The 5,012-nt window shown below is 42.6% G+C and overlaps 1 protein-coding gene across 1 annotated transcript in view; it reads left to right on the forward strand.

The window, feature by feature from the left end:
* The first annotated feature begins 3,434 nt into the window (after positions 1 to 3,434).
* Positions 3,435 to 5,012, forward strand: part of LOC109523353 (homeobox protein OTX2-like) — a 5,279-nt gene continuing 3,701 nt past the window's right edge. Inside the window, exon 1 of the mRNA XM_019882460.1 lies at positions 3,435 to 3,612. The gene's annotated coding sequence lies outside the window, so the exon portion shown is untranslated. The remainder of the gene's footprint in view (positions 3,613 to 5,012) is intronic.

Raw genomic sequence — 5,012 nt, forward strand, 5'->3', positions numbered from 1 at the left:
TAGTTGCCCTTACGTTTGGGGGTGTGTGGGGGGGGGGGGGTCTAACAGATGGAGTCATAGATTCGACCTTGACCACAGACATGTCCCGTGGCATCTAGCCGGACTCTGTCAATTGGACTCCAGACAGGAGGAGCGCGTATTGCCCGACGCATTAACAAGATCATTTACCTTTTCTTTGACAAGCGCGGCCGCCCGTTTAGCTGAAAAATGCTCCCCCCGGAGCTGGGAGATATCTCTCTGCCTGCATGAATTATATATAATACAGCTGAAGATGAAAGCACTCAACGGGAAGCTGACAAGATGGGTGATGAAGCAGGAGTGGGGGGTGTGGGGGTGCTCTTTGGTTAGGGCTGTATCAGGACATAATTCTAGATAAATAATACTTTTTGATTGCATGAATGACGTCCCGCTTTCCCTGTCTGGAAAGAAAATAGGGGAGTAAGTGTAACAATTTCGTTGACTTCTGAGCACATTAAAACAGCAGCACCTACCAAGCAACGAAAACATCCTCTGAGATCAACTGCTGTGTATTCTTTCAATTTCCAATGACCTCTCATAAAAAAAAAAAATAAATAAATAAATAAAAAAAACAAGTCTCACATTCAGTAAAGTTTGGAGCCATGGCGGTTTCTGGCATGCACATCACATGCAGCAGTATTACGGGGGAGGCGGCAAAGCATTTTAAAATTGGACAAAATTGCTATGTAAAATTGTTTTCTAGTATGCAATGGTATGAGATGTCAATCATTAGTGTTTATGAGGAGAATTTTTCGGCCTCTGAAGAAGAGATGCAGGGTGGGGTGGGGGGGGGCTTTAGCAGGTCGGCTGTTCAAAGGCTAGCTTTTTGCATTGTTGGTCAGTTGGGGATTAAAGTCCTTGGTTTGGTGGCCCAATAGGCCCCTCTAATTAAAAGCATAGAAAGAAGGCAGACACACACAAAAAACAGAAGCAAAGAGAGAGAGAGAAAGAGAGAGCAAATTTACCCAGGAAAGAAAGAAAACCGTTTTCAGTGTAACAACAGTGGCCATCAATTGAAAATGGATTAACTTGACACTCTAGTCCAGTGGTTCTCAAGCTGGGGCGGCGGGGGGCAGCAGTCTGTGAGCTGTTGCTTGGGTGGCAGGGGTGGGGGCAAAATAATTTGTAGTAAACTATGTAGCATCATTTAAAAAGCTCTAAATAAACCTCCCTACCTTCGCTTTGAACGAAGTAAAAGCTGTGGCAAGATTATGACACCTCATCACATAAATCCGACATACACTCACACCCACATCCACTGAGTGGGAACTGATGTCATGCGACCCGCATACAAGCCATGCAACTGTACCACTACGCCATCAGTGATTTCTGAATATGGGAAATAATTATTAAATGTTTAAGGGGTGGCCATCACAAAGCTTTTGTGGAGTGGATTCACTGTATAGGCTTGAAGATATCGATTTTTTTTTCTTTTTTACATTAAACTATACAAACGCAGAGTTTGTGGCGCACTGTTTGCCATCATCAGAATGTGAATGGACAACCGCGTGTCTGCTGCAGCACAGATGCTGGCCGCCAGTAGGTGGGCTGTTTACTGTGCGGATGGCTGGTTGTGTTTTTGTTTGGCCCGCCTCGCCTTCTCCGCGAGCCCAGTGGGTGCTCTGGGGCTCCCGGTGGGGGCCGCTCCCTGCTGATCAGCTCCCAGGTAATGAAGCTTCCTCACTTGGCCTGGCCTAGAGAGTCTGTGTTGGGGTGAGGGGGTGGGAGGGGTTAACAAGCTACCAGCAGGGACAAGGAATGCAAACCCCCAATGAGTAGACTGCAGATTGGAGAGTGGATATACAGAAAGTAGCAAAAATACAGCAGGTGCAAAGTGCATACACAAGTGGGATGTAATGACCAATTACCAGAGGCCGATATATACTCTGATGAACAGACAACTGGCTGTCAGATTATGAGTCTTGCTCACGACTCTGGCTCCAAGTTCTTTTTGATTGATTTCTTTTTAAAGACGTTCTTGACATTTTGCTTCATAGCTTCTCGCCATGTTTTCTCAAAGCATCTTTTCATGCAAGTAGTTTTTGCTATATTTCAGTTTGTATGCTCACATATTGGATTGCCCTGTCGTTTTGAGTTTGACATGCAACTGCTGTCATCGAAGAGGCTTTCCAAAGACGCCAAACAAGTCATTAGCGAAAACGACGCCGCTCGCTTTGCTTCTTTTGCGGCATTATCAATACAGACTGGGCCCCTGATGCGTATCAATAAATCTATCAGTGTCACATCTATTGTGCAGATGGCACCAGAAAACTAATGTGCCATACAGTTGTGTGTGTGTGGGGGGGGGGGGGGTCTAACAGATGGAGTCATAGATTCGACCTTGACCACAGACATGTCCCGTGGCATCTAGCCGGACTCTGTCAATTGGACTCCAGACAGGAGGAGCGCGTATTGCCCGACGCATTAACAAGATCATTTACCTTTTCTTTGACAAGCGCGGCCGCCCGTTTAGCTGAAAAATGCTCCCCCCGGAGCTGGGAGATATCTCTCTGCCTGCATGAATTATATATAATACAGCTGAAGATGAAAGCACTCAACGGGAAGCTGACAAGATGGGTGATGAAGCAGGAGTGGGGGGTGTGGGGGTGCTCTTTGGTTAGGGCTGTATCAGGACATAATTCTAGATAAATAATACTTTTTGATTGCATGAATGACGTCCCGCTTTCCCTGTCTGGAAAGAAAATAGGGGAGTAAGTGTAACAATTTCGTTGACTTCTGAGCACATTAAAACAGCAGCACCTACCAAGCAACGAAAACATCCTCTGAGATCAACTGCTGTGTATTCTTTAAATTTCCAATGACCTCTCATAAAAAAAAAAAAAAAAAAAACAAAAAAAACAAGTCTCACATTAAGTAAAGTTTGGAGCCATGGCGGTTTCTGGCATGCACATCACATGCAGCAGTATTACGGGGGAGGCGGCAAAGCATTTTAAAATTGGACAAAATTGCTATGTAAAATTGTTTTCTAGTATGCAATGGTATGAGATGTCAATCATTAGTGTTTATGAGGAGAATTTTTCGGCCTCTGAAGAAGAGATGCAGGGTGGGGTGGGGGATCTGGGGGAGATGATGGGAATGGTAAATGGGCTGTCACTTATGTAGCGCTGTAAAAAGAAAAGTGCACTTTTTAATGAAGTAAAAAAAAAAAAACCCGCAACAATTCAGAGTAAAGCTGCATCATATATTTTATTATGACTATTGTATTTAAAATCACACTTGAGTTTGTGTAAATTTAGTCACGATGGTCAAAATATTAGAAACGGCTCTTTGTAGGATAGTAGCCACAAAAATGCATTATTATCTTAGTCAAGCATTTTAAAAAAATGAGACTGTCAGGCCATCACTACTCAAAATCTCAGTATTATAAATTGACCGCAATCAATGGTACATCATCATGTTTCTGTCTTGTTCTCTGCTTTCTATTGGCTCCTAAAAGTCTCTCATTCTCCGTCTCGCTCGCTCAGATTCTCTCTCTCTCCTTTTAGTGAGTGCATAAATAGTGTGCATCACCAAGTGTCATCCGCTTAAAACTGGAGTTGAGCAGCCAGAGGGGAGGCCCTTGAACGCATTACGGTAAGTGTAAAAGTTTATTTTGCTGTAATTGAATAGAGTTGGGTACCCGCCCTCTACTCCCCCCGCCGCTTCACCCAAATGGTGGCAGAGCCGAAGAAGAGGAGGGTGGGGGAAGAGGAGGAAGGTGGTAGTCCATGTTGGGAGTTAATTGAGGAGGCGTTTTTTTTTTTGTTTTTTTTTTTGCTGAGGAAACTTTGCAATGTTGACGCCCCTCCAGAGAAAAGGGCATTCAAGTGTTTAATGGAGCACAAGTTAAGATAAAACCACTTGGATGCATGTACCAGGATGTCGACCATGTTTACTCATGCTACTAAGACTTAATTATAGCGATAAAATCAGTTAGATTGTAGGCCTTGACTAGGGTGGAAAGGAAAGTATAGTAAATTAATCCTATGAAAAAAACACAGAGAAGATTTTAATGATATAATCAATTCTGGATTTTTATTTTAAAAATAATTCAGATAAGCTATACAAATATAATAAAGCCACATTTATAAAATAACAATGAGAACAGAAACAAGAGAAGGATATTTAAAGAAGAAAAAGGCAAAATTAGTTATGCTATAATTAGATATGATAGTAGGCTATTTTTCTAATACATTACATTTAGATCAAGGATCCTTGAGGATTTGCCAAGAGATTGATAACAATTAAAGTAAAAAAAAAAAAAACGTGTGTCGTTGTTATTGTGAATATTGGGGTGGGTTCTTTTTGGGGGGGTGGCTGTGTGTGTTCATGTGTGTCTGGCAGTCAGCTGGTGTGATCGACACAATGCCAATCTTTGTCTGAGGGTACTGATGCAAAAATGAGGGAAGCGGACTATATAGAATATATATCTACAGTATATGCAGTATAGAAAAAGTTGACACACCCCTGTTTGAATGCCAAGTTTCTTATGAGAGATAAATTAGTTCAAAAGTTTAATGAGACTTATAACCTGTACAACTCATTCAAAAAGAAAATAAAAACAGAGCGGGGCTGCAAAATTAGATGTTCTTGTGCAGGTGCTTACAGACAAATTCAAGTTAAAAGGGAGTCACCACGCGACATCCACAATCATTTCAAGTTGCTCTAACTAACCGCAAATAAAGTTCAGCTGTTCTCGTAGACTTAGAGTGTATTGTGCATACAATGAGCCCCCACCCCCTGCACAGCGTCCCTCTAATCAGGCCAACACGTGCCACTCTGATTAACTCGTCCAAAAAGAAATCATCTCTTCTCTAGCAGGCCAATAACAATTAAAGACCGGTACTTATGATGATTATTATTGAACGGATGTGGAGCAACCGGTGGTTTAAAGGGTGGAGGGAGGAGCAGGGGGTGCAGTCTGGGTGGGGGGGCCCACAAAAAGTGACAGATTGCAGCGTCCGTTATTGGCTCTATTAAAAAAAAAAAAAAAA

The sequence above is a fragment of the Hippocampus comes genome, unplaced genomic scaffold (genome assembly GCF_001891065.2).
Source record: "Hippocampus comes isolate QL1 unplaced genomic scaffold, H_comes_QL1_v1.1 scaffold594, whole genome shotgun sequence".
In the NCBI taxonomy this organism is placed as follows: domain Eukaryota; kingdom Metazoa; phylum Chordata; class Actinopteri; order Syngnathiformes; family Syngnathidae; genus Hippocampus; species Hippocampus comes.